The following is a 20,479-nucleotide window of genomic DNA, read 5'->3' on the forward strand; positions in this document are numbered from 1 at the left end:
AGCCTCATACTTTTTGAAGCCAGCTTTTAAAATCATTTCCGAAGGAAAAGTGAGCATTGAGATGCATAATACATTCCTGAGAACCTCCAATAATTGGAATGATGGCTTAATGGGCATCATTCTTTGCCCAGTGGTGGTGGTGGGGGGAAGAAAGTCTTACCTTATATTTTTCCTCTGGTCTTTGCCTAACAGAGTAAATGAGTCATTTTAGCTTAGACCTAAAACCTGTATTGAAGCTTTCTTTACACAATTGTTGTACTATTTAGCAATGTTGTCTTTTGTCTGTTAGAAGTCAGCAGAAAACAAGTCATTTCTTTCATTCTAAGAATTAATATTTCCCCGGCATCTGCCTGGGGCACCCAGCCCTTTTGGGTTCTCTTCTGTTACCTCCCAGTCACCCCAAGTCATTGGCCACACCATAAAAAGGTCAGTCTCATCTACCAAGCTGCTCAGATTCCTTAAGAGTCTGGTGCATTTGTCAATATAAGTGTCACAAATGCTCAGATTTTTAAAATCTAGTCAATAGTGTGGATTCTTAAAATCTCACCCACCCCAACTGGTGTTTTAATAAACCTTGTCTCTGACTGAAAGAAGGCTTAAGTAAAATTCATTTGAGGCAGGACCTGCATTGTCTGCCCTTGAATTTCAGGGTACACAGCACTCTTAGACCTCAACAACTGCACATATAGAACATATATCAAATTGCTTACCATTTTAGAGAGGAAGGAGTAGAGGGAAAGAGGTAGAAAAATTTGGAACCCCCAAATTTTTATAAATCGATGTTAAAAATTATCTTTACATGTAATTGGAAAAAATAAAGTAATATTTTAAAAAAGCAAAAAAAAAAAGAATTAATACTGAGGCAGGGGCATTTTGAGGCTTGCTATCATTATGTAAATTTTTCCTCAACTAGTCCTTAGCTGCTGTTTGCATCACCAAGAGCTTAAGAACCACCGAAAACAGACTTTGCTATGTATGCACAGCCTTCTCTTTCCCCCAATATCATGGCAAACTTAGTAACAGTAGCTTTCATTAATATTACACTTTATCATTTGCAAACTATCTCATTTACATCATCCCACCAATGCTTACAAAAATCTTGTGAGGTAGGTCTTGTTATCTCATTTTTCAGATGAGGAAACTGAGGCTCAGATGGATTAGATGACTTGGCAGGGTCACACACCTATTAAGTGTCTGTGGTGATATTTGATCCCAGATCTTTCTGACTCTCAGGAGCTTTATTAACTATGCCCCCACACACAAAGACCTAATTAGCTTTAATTTAAAACTCCCAGATAAAACTCAGATTTTCACTTTCAGTCTCACTTTCTTAGAACACTTTTCTTTGAATAAACCAGATTAGAATAAACTTTCTAGCTCTATTTATCTTCAGCATCTAAGCACAACATTTGTGAGCTATTTGTTCTTGTTCCATAGGGGCAGTTACCTAATGCCAGTCATCAATTAAAGCCAAAAGAAGTGTGTCTGACATGCACGTTTAATGGGCTTGGTAACAGATGGAAGGAAGATTTGGGCTACTGAACTGAGATGGGGCAATTGAAAGCAAAACTAAGTTGTCTAATTGAGTTCTACTTACTCTAACCTGAAGGGAATGACTAGGAGATAGCTAGTTTCTCTGTTCCTTATACCAAAATGAGAAATTTCAGACTTATAAATGAAACACAAAAATGTCTTAGGATTAGGTGCTTTTATTTTTAAGTTCTAGATGGCTCTGGGTAATTTATATCAAAGTCATCCTATCCATCTTGGAGAAGGAAATGACAAAACACTTCAGTATCTTTGCCAAGAAAAACCCCTTGGACAGTATGGTCCACTAGGTTAGGAAGAGTCAGAGACAATTGAATAGTTGGATGACAACAACGCTAGAACTAATTTAAACAAAAGATCATTGTTCTTTTGGTTGAGTCTCTTTGAAAAGCCAGTTATTTATTCTACAGATAAATATGTGAACTTCACTCAATTTTTTTCCTGATCTTGGATAGTTTTTAAAAAGTCCAAATAATATATAAAGAATCGGTGGAGGAGAACATCCCCATCTATCTATAACTATAGGGCTTTAATTTTTATTATCTCCAAAATCACATAAGGATGAATGGAACCATGGAGAGATAATTACAGAAACAATGAAACCAAAAGCTAATATTCAACCACTTTTACAATGCATACAATGTAGCTTCATTGATGTTAATTCTGCATTTGTGATTAAATAGGTGAATTCTCTGACCTTCACCATTTGTACTTCACTGACATACTATCATCTCAGTCATAGCATGTGTTTGCACTACAGTTAGGTTTCTCTCAGGTCAAAAATGATATTTTTGGAAATATCCCACCACCACCACACCACCACCACCACACCACCACCACCACCATCACCACCATCACCATCATCATCATCATCATCATCATCATCATCATCATAATCATCATCATCACCACCACCACCACATGTCATCTAGCTTTATAGGTTAAAAAGTACTTTCTTCCATTCATGGAAGTTAATTAGCTATAATAATAGTAATTCAAATTGATGTGCAATTGTGAAGTTTATATGAAGCATTTTCTTCACCATCTAAAGAGGCAGGCAGTATAAGTAATATTATGCCCATTTTTGTAGACAGGGAAACTGAGGTCTCGTGAAGTTTGGTAACTTGTTTATTATAACAAGAATAGTTACAGGCTAGTTATTATAGAAGGTGGAATAGTGGAAAGAGAAGTGGTCTGGGAGTCTGGAGATTTGGGTCCTAGTTCTGACTTTGACATTAATGAGTTGTATTACTTCAAATAAGCTCATTTTTAATTTCTGAAGTAATTCTCCTTCTGGATATCCCTTAGGAATCTCAAATTCAACATATCAAAAGATACTTTCCCAAAATTGCCCCCTTCCAAACTTCCCTATTGCTCCTAAATGTGCTGCTACAGTCCCAACTTATCCAGGTTCATTACCCCCACATCATTTTCTTTGTCACTCATCATGGAGACATAAACTTAATTCACATCCTTATCATCCCTCACCTAGATCTCCAAAAGAATGAATGAATGATTATATGGGGGAGGGGGGGAAGATTATTACATGCTTAATATCTGCCAGGCGTTATTGATAAGGATAGAAAAGAAAGGCAGCAAGTTCCCTCAAGGATTTAATATTCTAATAGAGGAAGATACACATAGGAGAATAATGGCTAGGAAAAGGTGTTTTGGTCCATAAAGGCACAGGTATTCCTGGTTTCTCTCCTCACCATTCCATGCTATACACAGCTACCAAAAACTATATTAAAACTCAGTTGTGACCATGTTACTCTTCTTCTCAAAAATCTTTAGTGGCTCCCTATTGGCTTTAGGACAAAACTGCTTAAGACTCTCTACCTCCCAGATACAACTAATCTTTTTTTTTCTTTTTTGCAAACTACTTCAACCTTCTTTCATACTATGTCCCTTCATGAACTAAATTATTAGTAGCTATTCCCTGAACTTAGAACTCTCTCTCCCACCTGCATGCATACACAAAAGCTATTACCCTAGCGTAGCATGCACTGCTTCTCCATCTTTTCCCTTTATGTACTTGTACATGAGGATCAGTTCAGGTAATAACTCCGACCAGAAGCCTTTCCTTATCCTCCTTGTTAGTCATTGCTCTGGCCTCAGATTATTTTGCCCCAGCTTATATTGGTAAATATTATATTTCTCCAGTAAGATGTAAAGACTTTCCTCCTAAGAAAAAGATTTTTCATTTTGCCTTTCTATCCCCAGTGCCTGATACAATGCCTTACACAAGAAGACCTTTAAAGAGTGCTGACTGAATTTGAATTCAATTCAATTCAATGTGGCACAACTTAGATCCAGAATTCACTCTTCACACCTATTATCTGTTAGGCCTTCTAATCTAAATATGATTTATGCTGAACATGATCTTACTTTCTCATAGCAATTCTCTAGAGATCATTGTTTGGAAGGTTTTTAAAAAGTATATGTTCTAATAAAGTGTGAATCAATTTAATAACATATCCATAGAGAAATTGAAATTGGAGTCATAGATAAGAGTTGCCATCCCAGCTCTGATACTTCTTACCTATGTGACTTTGGGCAAGTCATTTAATTTCCACTGGTACTGGTTTCATCATGTATAAAATAAGGAGCATAGACTAAACTATCTCTAAGTCCCTTCAAACTCTAGGTCTATGAATACCCAAACATCAAGTATCTTGAAAATGGTTTGATCTTAATCTTTCTCTCTGTAGCAAGCACTTAACACAATGCCTTGCGCTGAGTGCATCCTCACTAAATATTGGTTGTGTAAATAAGTGAATCTTCAATTGGTATGGCTGCTTTACGAATATATAATTTGCAGTGTTTTATTTATAGAAGGTAGATCAAAGAATATGAGAAGGGGAAGACAGGTCTTCTCTATTTCTAGATGAGTTATAAGACACACAATTTTTTTTAATTGAGAATTATTATTATTGACTGGAAGGAGAGAGAGAGAGAGAGAGAGAGAGAGAGAGAGAGAGAGAGAGACAGACAGACAGACAGACAGAAAAACAGACACAGAGAAAAACAGAGAGACAGAGAGAGAAGAGAGACAGAAAGAGTGAGATTGAGAATCATTCTGCTAGAGCTATGTGTGGCAGTGGAAGACATGAGTGAAAAAGAATAAAATCCCCATGAGGGTAGTGACTGCTTTGATTTTGTGTTTGTATTCCTATTGTCTAGCCAGCACCTCACACATCAGGTATGATGAATAAGTGCTTGTTGAATTGAATCCAATTAACATGTATTACTTACTAGTGGCATTGCTTTGGTCTGGAACTAAGTAGCTATGCTTATAGCTTTGAAGAAATTGAGGAGGGAAGAAAGAATGAAGAAAAATTGTGCCACTCATTACCTTTAAAAACACTGTATAATAGGAGAAAGAGCACTGTCATCATAATATTCATCAATCCTTTCAAGACTGAGTACCTATTAATTTGAATACAGAGTTAATTTCAATACAATTGTTATGATGCTTCTATTTAATTTATGTGGTGTAGTAGAAAGCCTTAAACCCAGAAGACCTGGGTTTCAATCTTGGTTCCAAAATTTCCTGACTGTTCAACCTTTGAAAAGGCATCACTACCTCTATGTCTCAGCTTCTTCATGTTTAAAATGAGAGGAATGAATCAAATTAGTTCTATGATTCTAGCTCTGCATCTATGAACCAGTGATCAAAAGAAGAGGCCATCCATTCAGGATCCCTTAAGTATCTTTTATTAGGAATCAAGGCCATCCAAACTATTCTGAAATTCCCTTTTTAAATTCTAAGACAAGAACAATTATTGTTAATTAAAAGCACTGATTCAACCAAATAATTATTAAGCATTTATGGTATATAAGGAATTTCCCTAGATGCTGAATGCTTAGTTTTAGTACAGTGAGCATCTTAGTCACAGGCAAAAATTGTATTTGAGGAAGCTAGGTGGTGCAGTGGATCAAGTGCCTGCCCTAGAGTCAAGAGGACCTGAGTTCAAATCCAGCCTCAGATATTTACTAGCTGTGTTACCCTGGACAAGTCACTTAACCCCTTTTGCCTCAGTTCCTCATCTGTAAAATGAGATGGAGAAGGAAAAGGTAAACCCCAAATGGGGTCACAGAGAGTCAGACATAACTGAAAATAACTTAAAAACAAGACATTTGTATTATGGTACAATTTCATTTTTGTGTACAGAAGATACATTTCATTATATGATGGGGAGTATTATATAATCGGTGCTTACAGCACAAGTATGTTCCTTTATGGGAATGGATCATAATGTAATTATTTTAAATGACTATAGAAGCCTATGGTTATTGCGTCTTCCATTTTATGACAGAGGTCCTATCTATGATTAATATGTTACACAACAGTTAAGACTACAACCAGAATTATAACAATGGTACTGTGGGGGAGAAGTATAGTATTTACAATATATTTCCTGAGAATGCGTTGAAGTGAAAAGTGGAGACAGACTTAGTCAATTATTCTTTATTATATTTCTTTAGTCTGAATTTAATGTATACTAAAAAAAAGATCATTTCCATATGCAAAGTAGAACAGAAGAGTGTGAAATCACAAACCTCTGTAATGTACAGCATGTTTAAAGGGAAAATGGAAAGGTTACTTGCAGAAGGTGGTATTTTAGCTTAGTCTTGTAGAAAACCAGTGAAGCCACAATATGAAGACAAGAAGGGAGAGAATTCCAAGCATGTGGGACAGCCAGTGAAAATGCCTGGTGTAAAGATGGAATGTCTTGTTCAAGGAACAACAAGGAGATCAGAGTAATTGAATTACAGACTATGTGGAGGGGAGTAAGATATAAGAAGATTATAAAGGTAGGAAGGGACCACATTATGAAGTACTTTAAAAGTCAAACAAGAGACTTCATATTTGATCCTGGAGGCAATAGGGAGTTACTTCAATTTATTGAATGGTAGGGGAAGGTGACATGAGATCTGTGCTATAGGAAGTTCACTTTAATAACTGAGTAGAAGATGGACAGGAGTGGAGAGATGTCTCCCTGCTATTCACTGATGAATTAAATGCATTTCTACCTACATTTACCTTGCGGTGCACAAAGATTTAATCCTCCTTTGTCTAGTTCCGATGAATATGAGGTTACTATTCAGTTCACTCCCCGCCCCCATCTTTTGCTCCATATTTATATAGTTTTCTTTTATGTTCCAATTATCTTGAATAATTTGTTCTACTAACCTGTTTTCTTCCCTTTCTCTTAACCTTTTTTTATTCCCCTTTCTTTTTAAAAATTTTCTCCATTTATGACTCGAAGACGTTAAAGTTTGGAAGACACTTTGTTTTCTCTCTACCATGAGGATATACACATTTTGTCACCATATAGTCCCTTCCAATTATTCAAATGTATTTATTTTTCTATGTTTCTCTTGAATCCTATACTTAAATTTCAAAGTATCTACTCAGTTCTGGTCTTGACTTCATGAATAGATGGAAGTCCTCTTTCCTTAAAGATCCTTTTTCCCCTTATAATATAATACTCAGCTTTGTCAGGCAAGTTCATCTTGAGGATAATATTTTATCTTCTACTGTTTGAAAAATAATAACTCAAGATTTCCTCTTTTTTATGTAGTAATTAACAAGTCTTATATGTTACTAGTTTTGGGTCCTTGACACTTAACCTTTTTCTTTTCTTTTCTTTTTTTTCTTTTTTTGGTATACTTGCAGTATTTTTTTCTCTTTGACCTGAAGGCTCTGGGTTTTGACTATATTGTTCCTGAGATTTTTCATTTTGGGTTTTCTTTCAGGAGATGACTAGCAAATTTTTTTTCTATTTTTACCTTGCCTTCTGGTTCTGTATGGGAATTTATTATTTCTTGAAATTTGTTGTCTAAGCTTTATAGTTGAGGTTTCTTTTAATCCTATGATTCTTACATTATCTCTCACTTACCTGTCTTACTGCTCAGTTGATTTTGATAAATCCTATCTTACATTTGCTGATTTTTTTTCATTTTTCATGATGCATTTATTGTATTTCCTATCTTATGCAGTCATTGATCTCCATTTGGCCCAATCTAAATTTAAAGGAATCTATTACTTGAATAAGGTTTTGTACCTACTGTGTATTCTCCTCATACTTTCTTCTGAAACAGTTCTCATTTCATTTATTTTATTATTTTTAAGTCAATTTTTTTTTCAGAAATTTACTCATTCCACTCTGCATCTGTTACTTTACCTGGCTTCAGTTCCATGGAATGAGATACTCCTTGGTGTTCCCGCTCCTTACTTTCCAGGATTTTTTTTTTGTGTTTTTCCCCCATATCAGATTGCAAACTCCTTGAAGGCAGAAGCTGTTTTTCTTTCTATTAACTGCTTAGCACGATTCCCAGCCCATAGTAGGCCTTAATAAATATTTGTCAGATTGAAATTCTAGTAAAGCTTGCAACAAATCAATGATTTTCTTTGAGACATGGTATATGAATGAAGTGCAGTTATTTCTTCTGGAATGATATCATTCTCATCCTTGAGTCCATGATATTTCTCTATCATAGGTGTTTTCTTGTGTTTATTAATATTTTTAGCCTTACTCTCTGAATTGGGATGTAGTGCCAGAGCCATGTTCTTCCCCATTCCCACAAACTCAGATGGAGTATTCAGCTTCTTTTTGGTCTGAACTCACTTTCATATGTTCCTTCCACTGACTACCACTTGGTATTTTTGCACTCAGAGATTAACAGGTTAAGTGTCTCCAGTAAGAGATCTGTGGTTGGCTATCCCTAACCAAGGCACTAAGTGATCTTCTTTTCCCCAGAGACATCCTTCATCAGAACAAAGGGTGTTCTTTTTTACCCTCTGAGTGGCCTAAAACACTGGCAACTTTTTTGATCAAGTTTCTAACTAGGCCCTATCTCCTTTAAACCTCCTTTATTAGGGTGTTTTGTAATCTCCTACTTTTGGAGTTTGCCTTATATTGAGTGGTCTTTTATATTTTTGAGTCTTCCTTAGCCAGAATGCAGAACAGATTTCATTTCTCCCTGGGAATCCCTGCACAGGGAACTGATTCTTCTCTCTTCATTCAGCTTTTCTTTAGAACAAAGAATTTCTGGACTCATCTGCTTTGAATGGGTCATATTTCAAAAAGTTTGTCTAAAAGTGCAATATTTTTTAACTTTTTTTTAATTTTTAACATGTGTTTTTAAGACTTTGGGTTACAAATTTTCTCCTTTCCTTCCTCCCCACCCACCCTCATTGAAAAGGCAAGCATCTCGATACAGGTTATAGATGTGTAGTCATGCAAAACACTTCCATAGTAGTCATGTTGTGAAAAATTAAGTATATTTCCCTTCATCCTATCCTACTCCACATTTATTCTGTTCTCTCTTTTGACCTGTCCCTCCTCAGAAGTGTTTGCTTTTGACTGTCTCCTCCCCCAATCTGTCCTCCCCTCTATCAACCCCCTGCTCTCTTGTACCCTTCCCCCCTTATTTTCCTATACGGTAAGACAGATTTCCATACCCCGTTGTGTATGTTATTCCCTCCTTAAGCCAAATCCTGTGAGAGTAAGATTCACTCATTCCCTCTTACCATCCCCCATTTCCCTTCCTCTGCAAAAGCCTTTTCTTGTCTGTTTCATGTGAGATAATTTACCCCATTCTACTTCTCCCTTTCTCCTTCTCCCAATATAATCCTCTCTCACCCTTTAATTTTATTTTCCAGATATCATCCCTTCATCTTCAACTCACCCTGTGCCAGCTATCTATCTATCTATCTATCTATCTATCTATCTATCTATCTATCTACCTATCTATACATACATATAATTTTTTCCCTCCCACTATCCTAATACTGGCAAAGAACTCATGAGTTACAAATATCATCTTTCCATGTAAGAATGTAAACAGTTCAACTTTAATAAGTCTCATGATTTCTCTTTCCTTCTTACCTCTTCCATGTTTCACTTTAGTCTTGTATTTGAAAGTCAGATTTTATATTCAACTCTGGTCTTTTCCTCAGGAATGCTTGAAAGTCCCCTATTTCATTGAATGACCATTTTTTTTACCCTGAAGGATTATACTCAGTTTTGCTGGGCACAAACTGTGTGTTCACATCATTTTGGTGTTCCTATAGAAAAAATTTAGAATAGTTCTACTGGTTAAAAACTATATAATTACTAATATATTATTAATATGTAAAGAAAATGTTGTATGATACCATATGAGCAAATGTTAGTCTGACCTTTTAAAAGAAAACAAATGAATTTTTCAGATAATATCAGTGAATAAATCAACAAGTATTTATTAACAGTTTACTAGGGTCAGTCCCTGTGCTAAGTTCAAGGGATACAAAGACAAGAGGACAAACAACCCTTGCTTTCAAGGAGCCAATGTTCTAATCAGGGAGACAACATGAACATATTTAAATATATGCAGATTGTATACAAAATAAATAACTTTGAGAAAATTTTATGACAAGCTAGCTTCATTTTTTTTTCAAACGGTTACTAAACTTGCTGTAGATAAGGGAAATACCACTAATATAGTATCCTTAGATTTCAGAAATATATTTGAAAATGTCTTATCACATCCTTATATTTAAAAAGTACAGAAATATAGGTCAAATAATAAAGGTGTAACCAAATAACCTTTGGGACAATGGTAAATGGATCTATGTCCACATAGATACAGATCTCAAGTGAAGTGTCTATCTATTCTTCATTCTATGCTATTCAATATTTTTATTAATGCTTTGCAAAATGGCATAAATGATGATTTGCTTATCTAATTTTCAGGCATCATAAACCTAGAATACACGGCTAACATATTGGATAATATAGATAGGATCCAAAAATACCTTAGTAGGCTAAATCTAATTATGTGAAATACAATATAAATAAATAAAAAAGCCTTGATCTACATGATTAACAAAGCTAATTTTACAAGCATAAAATATAGGAGGCATGTCTAGAAAATTTATATGTGTATGTATGTGTGTATATGTATATATATTATATGTATGTATGTGTGTCAACAATGTAATGTGGAAGAGAAAAAAAATAATTCAGTACTAAGTCATAATATCCAAAGTAAGAGAGGTGACTATTTTACTGTATTTGTTCAGATCTGACCACAATTGAATATTGGGCTAAGCCCAGGACACTGCATTCAGGGAAGGATGTTGACAAATAATTGAACATCTAGGAAAAGACCATGAAGGTGATAAGAGAAGGTGAAACCATGTCTAGGAAGAGTTTTTGAAAAAGGAACATTATTCACTAAGGAGGAGAATACTCAGAGAGAACATAAAATTTGCCTTCAGAATTTGACAAGGTCTTGTACTGAATGGGAATCAAACTTATTCTACTTGGTTGCAGAAGGCAGAGGAAGGAGCAATGGGAGGGAGCAGCAAAAAGAAGTAAATGTGACTCAGTGTAAAGAACAACTTCCTCATAATTACAATTGTTCAAGGTGTTATGGGTTGCTCCAGGGGTTCATGGTGTCCCCATCACTGGAGGCACCCAAAGAGAAAATAGTCACTTTTTGGGATGTTGTTGAAGGATATGTGTTCAGACGTGGGATGGATGAACTAATTTTTGTGGGTGATTAATCAGACATAATTGTTCTGTTCCTTCATAAAGAAAGTAGCTTTCTTGATAAGAAAATAAGGTTATTTTGTTTTGCTTTTAAGAGTACTGGGACCAGATTGCAGAAGACTCAGGCTCTGGTCTCAGCTCTATCACTTACTGTTCTGTGATCTTGAGTAAACCAATCAATGTTTCTGGGCTTTAGCTTCCTTTTCCTATAAAATTGAAACAAGAATATTTTCCTTGCTCCATTGCCAGATTGTTGGAATCAAATGATACAGTGTGCTTACAGCACTTTTGAACTTTAAAGGATTCCAAAGATGCGAAGTGTTTCTATGATATTATTCAGGACTACCTAAAATCCTAGAGGCATGTGTTTGATCTGTAATTATCTGAATGACAGGGAGCATGAGGAATTTTTCTTCACAACCACATAAAAGATTCAAATGGAGGCAAAAGATCAACTTGAGTGGATATTCTTAGACTTTTAAAGCCTTTGTGATAAATGATTCTTTCATTTGGGGCCTAGGGAAGTAGGTAAAACTCTACCATATCTTGTTCTCCCATTTTGAGTATCCTATTCCTTATATATGCAATTGATTTTAAAGATTGATTTCCCCTATACTATCTTCATTTCTAAATATGTCCCTTTACCTTCATCTATTCAAAAGACACCCCTTTTGGCAAATAATGAAAGAAAAGATACCATTAGGTAGAATTTACCAATACATTAACAGAGTCTGACTATATGCCACACTCCAGACCAATAATTCTCTGCTTCTGCAAGCAAATAAGGGAGGAGATGCATTCTCTGAAGTCTTTGAGGACAATCTAGATTATTACAATTATATAACATGTACTTGATGTTTGTTCACCTTGCATTTATGATGTTGTAGCCATTGTTTTCCTGATTCTGCTTACTTCACTTTCTTCCAGTTCATATAACTTTTACATTTCTCTCATTTCTTTTTATATACATTGTTTCTTATGATGTAGTAATGATCCATGACTCATGCAGCACAATTTTGTCATTTCTCAAACAATGGGCATCTACTTTATTTCTAGTTCTTTACAAATGTGATTGATTTTGAAAAGCTGTCCCTGACCTGCCTCTCCACAATGTTATTCAAATGAAGACATTTCTTCAGTAGCCTACAAGAGACCTATTCCAAGGCAATTGTTATACTGACACCAAGTACTATATCATTATTACCTCTTTCAGAGTCCCACTTCTCCTGGAGGTGACTCTGTATCAGAGAAAAGTCCCAAATAACTCCTCAACACCTATCAGTTCCCTGAAGATATTTCTACTTAGGACTAATCTATTTAGTTCATGAGAAACCAAGACACTACATTTCTGTTCTCTTTCAGGGAATGTTTTAAGCAGGAACATTTTCAAGAAAATGTTAAGGATCAAGAGAATTTATGAGTTTGTGGAAGATTCTTGTATTGTTTCCTGATGATAGCTATTATCTTGTGCTTTCTTCCAGCCATTGAGACTTGGTAATTCTCCCCTGTTTGAGTTGCTCATTCTAGTAGCAACCTAAAACCATCTTTCAAAATATACTTGGTCATTTTCTACGTGCTGTGGAAGGACTTTGGAGAGCTAAAATTTGAGTATAATATATGGCACTTGGTGGTACTGTAGTCTCAGCCCCATAGTTCATCTTTTTTTTTTAACTTGAATGTTATTATTTCAGGGCTCGACCATCCCCAAATATCGAGGGTTGATAGTATTTTCAAATATATTTCCTCAGCTATTTCCGTTTTATGTGTTTGTCAGCCAGGTAAATCAAGACGAGGAAACCTGGCACAGTACATCTATTTTGGAATTCAAATCAAAGAGGTAGTAAATAGAAGAGTGTGACTAGAGTGAGGGTTTTTCTGTAAAGGAGATTATTAGACTATAATCAAAATCATAGTTGTAATCTATAGCCCAGGGTTTAAATCCTGGGTTCACATGAATCAGGTTCAATTTTGGAAGAGACAACTGCTGTCAGCTAGGATTTCCCCTTATGAACATTAGAATTTGGCTTATGTCTGTGGCTCAACAGAATGGGTAAGGAGCCCTCTGCAATCATGAAAGCTATATTTAAACTACCATCACTAGAAACAAAAAGAAAAACAATAACAATAGCTACTAGCATTGACATAATGTTTTATGGTTTGCGAAGATTATATATATAATATCAATTGGCCCTCACAACAACCCTATGAAGTAGCTATTATTATCACTATCATCTCCATTTTACAGATGAGGATAGTGAGACTGAGAGAGGTTACATGACAGCTAAAATTAGCAAGCACAGTGGATATAGCATTCAAATCTTGCTTCTAACATTCACTAGGTGTATGACCCTGGGCAAGTCATTTAACCTCTCTCAGCCTCAGTTTCTTCATCTGTAAAATTAAGATAATAATAACACCTACCATAGAGGGTTATTGTGAGGACCAAATGAGATAACATATGTAAAATACTTTGCAAATTTCTAAACACTATGTAAATGCTTTTTTTGTTATTAATAGTCATAATAACAATAAAGTAACACACAGCAAACAGACAGAACAATAACCCTTTTCTTTGTCTGGGAGAACTTTAACCTCCTCCAAGGACCTATGCAATCTTCCAGACTTAAGGACCTTTCCTGTGGTCTTCTAGGCCTCAGTCCTAAAGGACTTCTAGAGATGTATTCCCTTTCCACCACCTTGTACTTACACACCTAACAAGTCTCATAGTAACAATGAAGGTCGAAGATGGGTTTTATTCTTCCACATCATGATTCTTTCTATTCTTGCTGATTTTTGGATCTGGTTCCTGCTTGGGTCCAATTCTGCTAAGTAGTTGATGGTGTCCAAGAACTGCTTCTGTGTTTCCAATAGTCTGGATCCAGGAATCCTTGTATTTATCCAGAAACTGCTTCATCTCACCACTACTGATATTACATGGATGCTGATTTGAATTTCTGGAGTGTTTAGCTTGGCCAAGATAGTCTTCTCCCTTCCATTGCCACCTCTATTTGCTGTCACCTCTATATCTTTGTGAATCTCCCCTCTCCTGAGCACTGTGGTTCTCCTAGAGGGGCCTGTGATGTGATATATACTTCCCTCTAGAGAACTGTTGTCTCTGTGTGTGACCATCTCTTCTCTAGGCAATTCAACATATTTCTCTCTGTGTCTAGATTTTCAGTCCTGGTTTTAAAGGCTAAGTCCAAGGGAATGATGACCAGCTATGACACAATCAATCATCCTTAATGTGTGTTAATATGATTAAAGATTCAAGGATGGTACCTAGGACTAGATAGAAGATCCTACCTTACCAAAAACCTAAGCTTATCAATAGACTTTTAGCATTTGGCAAGGGAGGAATTATTCCTGGACACAATTTCCTTATAGAATTAATTACATTAGAATTATAGAGGACAATACATATGAAACATGTTTCAAGACTAGCAAGTTGGTACAAGTATTATTTAAATACTACTATAACGGAGAAATTGCCAATGAAGGCCCAGCCTATTGAGTATGCTCACATTTGCCCCTTTTGGTGAGTTATACAGAGCATGTATAGATCCACCACATAGAGGCTTGTGGGCCTGCTTCTATCTGCGACTGACTGATGAGCTGGTGCCATATAGTGACGGAGTCTTCCAATTGACTTCAAACCTAGAAGGACTGATGACCCAGGCGAGGGTGAATTAGAGTTAAGTACATATTAAAGGTGTAAGTAGACAATTTGCCTATTCTCTGGAAGCTCTCAATTGAGGAAGACTGCTGTAAACTGCTGATTAGAGGAGGGAAGCTCACTAATTTTCTCCCAATCCAGACATCATGTTCCTTCTGAGTACATGATACCCCCAAGTCTTTTGTCTTTAGTGTTTTATGACCATAGATGGAAGAGCATACTGAGATGAGAGTACCTTGTACCTACTGAGTTCAGAAGATCCATCAGAGCCATCAGAGATGTAGTCTGTCCACCAGAATTGGTAACAGAGTCCGCTGCAGCAATAAGGAATGGTGACAGAGAAAACAAATCCTTCAGACAGAAGTGGAAAAAGAGTCTTTTGAGGATGGATGCAAATTCAGTGGCTGTGACCCCTTGTGATGGAGAGAAATTTAGTCACTTAATTTCAGGAAGGTGCCAATCCTCAGAGTCCAACACAAAATTATATCTAAGGTATTAAATCTCATTAACATTCCATGAAATAATCAAAGGACTTTAGGGGACAGGAGGTGGGAAGTATCTCTTGACTATATATGTGCTCTAAACATGGGTCTTCTCCTATTGTCCTTGACATCTGAGCCAATTCTCTCTAGGGAGCTGGTGTATACAAGGATAGAGTGCACCTCAGCTTGGGGAAATGTTTTGTAACTGTGATTCTTGCTATTCTCAGCACATTTTCTAAAAGCTAATATAATTCTACTGTTTGTTTGATAACAGGGAGCACGTAGATGGTAGCTCATGAACAAAAGTACTAGAAACCTAGCCCTTCAGAGTTCCCACTACAATCCTCATCGCAGTAGTCCTCAGCCACTCTCTTGAGACATGACCTACCAATGTGAATGTTAGTGAAGGCAGCTAGGTGATTCTGTGAATATTGTGCTGAGCCTGGAGTCAGTAAGACCCGAGTTCAAATTTTACTCAGACACTTAGTAGCTGTGTGACTCTAGACAAATTTCTCAATCTCTGTTTGCTTCATGTTCCTTAACAGTAAAATGGGAATAATAATAACACCGCTCTCCAAATATTGCTGTGAAGATCAAATGAGAATATTTGTAAAACACTTAGTTCAGTGCTTGGCACATAATAACAGCTTAATAAATGTTAGTTTCCTTCCTTCCTAAAGAGCGTGGGTCCAGAGTTGATGTTGCATTACGTCTGTTCCCAGACAGCGTTCCAAACTCTTTAGAGCAGAGATTCTTAAATTTTTTATACCCTAGATTCCTTTGGAAATCAGTCTGGCAAAGCCTATATATGACTTCTCTGAATAATGTCTTTTTAAATGCACAAAATAAAATACGTAGGATTACAAAGGAAACCAATTACATTGAAATACAGTCACCAAAATACTAAGAAACACAAACAAGTTTATGAACCATTGATTAAGAACTTCTCTGGAGTTATGACATCTGTTTCCCAAACTGGTCCAAGAGAGTGTCTCAGCATCTTTAGGAGGAAGTAGAGGTTCAAATACACTATTCTCTAGGTCTGCTTGAGATTCCTAACAGTTTATAAGGCTCATAATGGAATGCTTTCTATTAACATTTTTAAATATACTACTTCTCCTAAAGATTACTTGGTACTGCATCACCTTTGTATTATATTGAGATGTGTGGAACAAGTCAAAAATGAAGTTAACATTCATTGGTTGCTGGAATACAGAGAGTCAGGTTAGCCCAGCCTCATGACAGAAATCACTGTAAAATGATACAATTATGGCACAGATGCCTGAAACTAGGTTATTGTCAGACATAATAAGCCAAATCAAAACTGTAGAAAATTGCCCTGTCCCTTCATGAGATGAGAAATTGCCGACGATCATTTTATTTGAGAAAAGAGAATCTAGGAAGAATCTCCCTGAAGGTAAATATATGTGTTAGCCTGCCCCTTGGAGCTGTACACAGGGGGCAATGACTTAGAAGACTTGATTGAGGGGACCCACCTGTGGAGCAGCAATGTTTACCCAGAATCCCATGAGCTCCTGGAGTCTTCCCTGTCCTTGTAATGGAACAGCTTTTGTCAGAAGGAGAATACAAAATGTCCATAACAATGCTTACTGGCACTCATGATTTTACCATAACAACTGTACTGTGATGGATCCTTCACATCTCTTCCCAAAAAATCTGTTGTAGTCCAAAGTCAAAGGCAGACCTCAATAACTGTAGGGAATGGAGCGGAAATTCCCATGATCACAGGGAGGTCTTCTCTCCCCAGCCTTCTGAATTGCTGCTGCATGTGGGAGGACCAAAAGGTAGGTTGGATAGATAACATATGACTTTATGCTATTCTGTGATGAACATTACTGAGTAAAATATGCCCTAAAGGAAACCAGAAAAGTATTATCTTGGTTCTTCCTGAACTAAATAAATTTGCCCAAAGTAGAATTGTATTTTGGGAATTGGTAGGTGTCAAGGAGTTGTTTACAACTTTTCTCTGCTACTGAGTTGTCTCCAGAAAAAGTAGGACTCTAAAAGGGGAAATAGTGATGTACTTTGTGTCAGTATAACAACTATTCTGCAATAAACCCCATGCAGGCTACTGCAGAAATTCCTTCATTTGGAAAGCACTCAGTAGATGTAGGTAAGAAATGCTTTTGAACATCAATCACATAAACAATATCATAGCAGATAAAATGTAATATAATTGATATAATACTTTATATGTTATGTAGGAAGGGAGGGAATATGCATTTAAGTACCCGCTATGTGCAGGTTACTGTGCTAAGTGCTTCACAAAAATTCTCATTTGATATTACATTATGTTGTTATATTTTGGTATATTGTGTTATGTTATATTGTGTTGTGTTATGTTTTTATGTTGTATTGTATTTGTTGTGTTGTGCTGTTATGTGTCTTCCATTATACTATGTTACATTACATTCTATAACTTTACATTGTTATATCATAATTTGGGTTTATGTTACAATGCATCATTAGACTTTAGTTTCCTTCTCTGTAAAATAAGGGAGTTATATTAATTGATTTCTAAGGTCTCTTCCAGCTCTAAATCTATGATTTTCTGATTATTAATTACTTTATATTCAAGTAAGGGTCTTCTTTCTGATGCCTTCTCAGTTCTGTCTCCTCACAATATCTATGTGGCTAAATGTTATGTTATGAATTAATTACTCCCAAGAAAATCATAATTTACTTCTTTACTGCTTTGCTAAGAAATGCCAGATACTTAAATGCATTCCTTCCTTTTCTTATAGGCAGTTATAAGAAAACCAGAGGAAAGCTTGTGTCCAAAGAAAGTCTAAGCAAAAGAGAAGATGGGCTGCTAACATCCTGTAATTGAGGGATTACTGATGAGAAAACACATAATGAATATCTGAATAAATACATATGCACATGTACATGGATGATGATGGAGTCTAATCAGTTACAATGGGAATTTGGTCAGATTAGTCTTTTTTTTTTTTGGAATTTTGATAGCATCTCATTATATAGAATGTAGATATGCCTATTGGTGCTTCCTTGAGAAGTTGAAGGGCAACCTCTGGGCCTAGTTACAGGGCAGTCCAAATAACTTTGAAAGACATTAGAACTCTGAGCAATGCAATAATAAACTATGACTTTGGAGGACTGAGTATGAATCAAATATCCTACCTCCTATAAGGGAGTCAATGGACTTAATGTGCAAATTTATTTTACCGATCTATACATAATTATTATGAGGGATTTATTTTAAATTTGTTATGGTTTAATTGGGTCAGGAATGTGAAAGAAAAAGAATACATGTTTGTAGAAATTGGGAAGGAAGAAAAAGGATAGAAGAAGGGAGGGAGAAGGGATGGAAGGAAGGAAGAAAGGAAGGAGGAAGGAAGGAAGGAAGGAAGGAAGGAAGGAAGGAAGGAAGGAAGGAAGGAAGGAAGGAAGGAAGGAAGGAAGGAAGGAAGGAAGACTTTTAAAAATAAAAAAAGCTGAGGGGCAAATAGGTGGGGTAGTGGATACAGCACCAGCTATGGCATCAGGAAGACCTGAGTTCAAATCTGGCCTCAGACACTTGATCACTTGATATTTACTAGCTGTGTGACTCTGGGCAAATCACTTAACCCCAACTGCCTGGCCAAAAAAAAAGCTGGAGAAAAAAAACAGGTCTTCCATACCTCCCTGATTATGAAGAATTGTCTCAGGATCCTAGAGATGATTTTGTTTCCTTGGGTTATTGAGGATAGTAATCATCCCCATAAACTTGACCTATACGAAGGAATAGACAAATCTTCCAGCAATTGGACTATCAAGAGATAGATGAGCTCAGATCAGATAGGAATGTGGAAATGGACTTTGGAACCTGAGGAGAGGAGGGGTTCACATGATCAAACAACTCCCTCTACCACCATCAGATCAAAGATAGTGACAACCAAAGGCAAAGGTAGGTCAGTGAAGGTTTGTGGACCTCTAATACTTGGCCCCCTGGAATGTGAGGTTTTCTTTTCTTCAATGTTGGTATACTGACAGACTTAGACTCTCTCCACAAAGCAGTCTGGGGAAAGTCAAAAAGTCTCTGAACCAATCAAGTCCAACACATGTTTTCTAGTCCTCCTTTGGTTAATCTCCTTTCTAGTCACCCTCTACTAGGCACACATTTTTCCTAACATGTGGTCCCAGTAGTTAACACATTGTATGCCGAATACTGGTCAGACCAAGAGCAGGTGGCAAGAACTGAATGTTTAAATAAGGAGATTTGGTGATAGTTACATCTATGATACACACGTGCACACACACACACACACACACACACATACACACACACACGTAAAATTATTGCCTCACTCATTCCAGAGATATTGCCTCTTTTAATGAAGTCCAGGACAGCATTGTCTTCTTCAGATACCTTGTTACACTGCTAACTCATATTGGACTTCCAACCCACTAAAACATTGAGTTCTTTCCCACAACATAAAATGCTTTTTTCCCCATATTTCCTCCATCCTGTATTTCTGGTTATTTTTAACCCAAGCCTGACAATTTGCATTTATTCCCATTAAATTTTAACTTATCCAGTTAAGCCTTTCAAATTTTTTTTAGATTTTTGACCCAATCATCTATCCTGATGCCTGTCTTCCATCTTTCCGAATCCTTAACAAAAGCTTAATTCAGTCGACCCTGCCCATGGAGAACCTTTTCTGATCCCTTAGTTGCTAGTGTTATCTCACTCCACAAGTTAAATTGAATACATCTATCTATTTGTTTAAATGTTGTATATTCTAAAAGCAAGAATGTTCCTTAAAAAAAGGAATGTTTTTTATTTGTCTTTGTATCCTAAGCACAATGCTTTTTCCCATAGTAAGTGCTTAGTAAATGCTTATTGAATTGAATTGAACAGCATTATATACCTACTGCATTCAAAACATTAAGAGTACTGGAGTTATAAAGACAGATATAACACAGCTCCCCCTCTCAAGAACAGAACGTTCTAATGAAGGACAATATAACCTATGCAGTGAACAGTGAGATTTTTTTTCAAAGGTAGAGAAGTTTAGACAAAGTACCCTGAGAAACTTGGGAAGAAAAGAGTTCACTTATGCTTGTAAACCAAAGCTTCATGGAAACTGTGATATCTAAATCAAGCCTGGAAGGATAGCAGGGAGCACTGGACTCAAGCAGATGAGAGCTGAGACATCAGAAATTCTAATGTCATTTAAATAAAGGAACACAATACCACTGAAATGCCA

Source organism: Phascolarctos cinereus, unplaced genomic scaffold (genome assembly GCF_003287225.1).
Source record: "Phascolarctos cinereus isolate Bilbo 61053 unplaced genomic scaffold, phaCin_HiC Scaffold_2;HRSCAF=192, whole genome shotgun sequence".
Lineage (NCBI taxonomy): Eukaryota > Metazoa > Chordata > Mammalia > Diprotodontia > Phascolarctidae > Phascolarctos > Phascolarctos cinereus.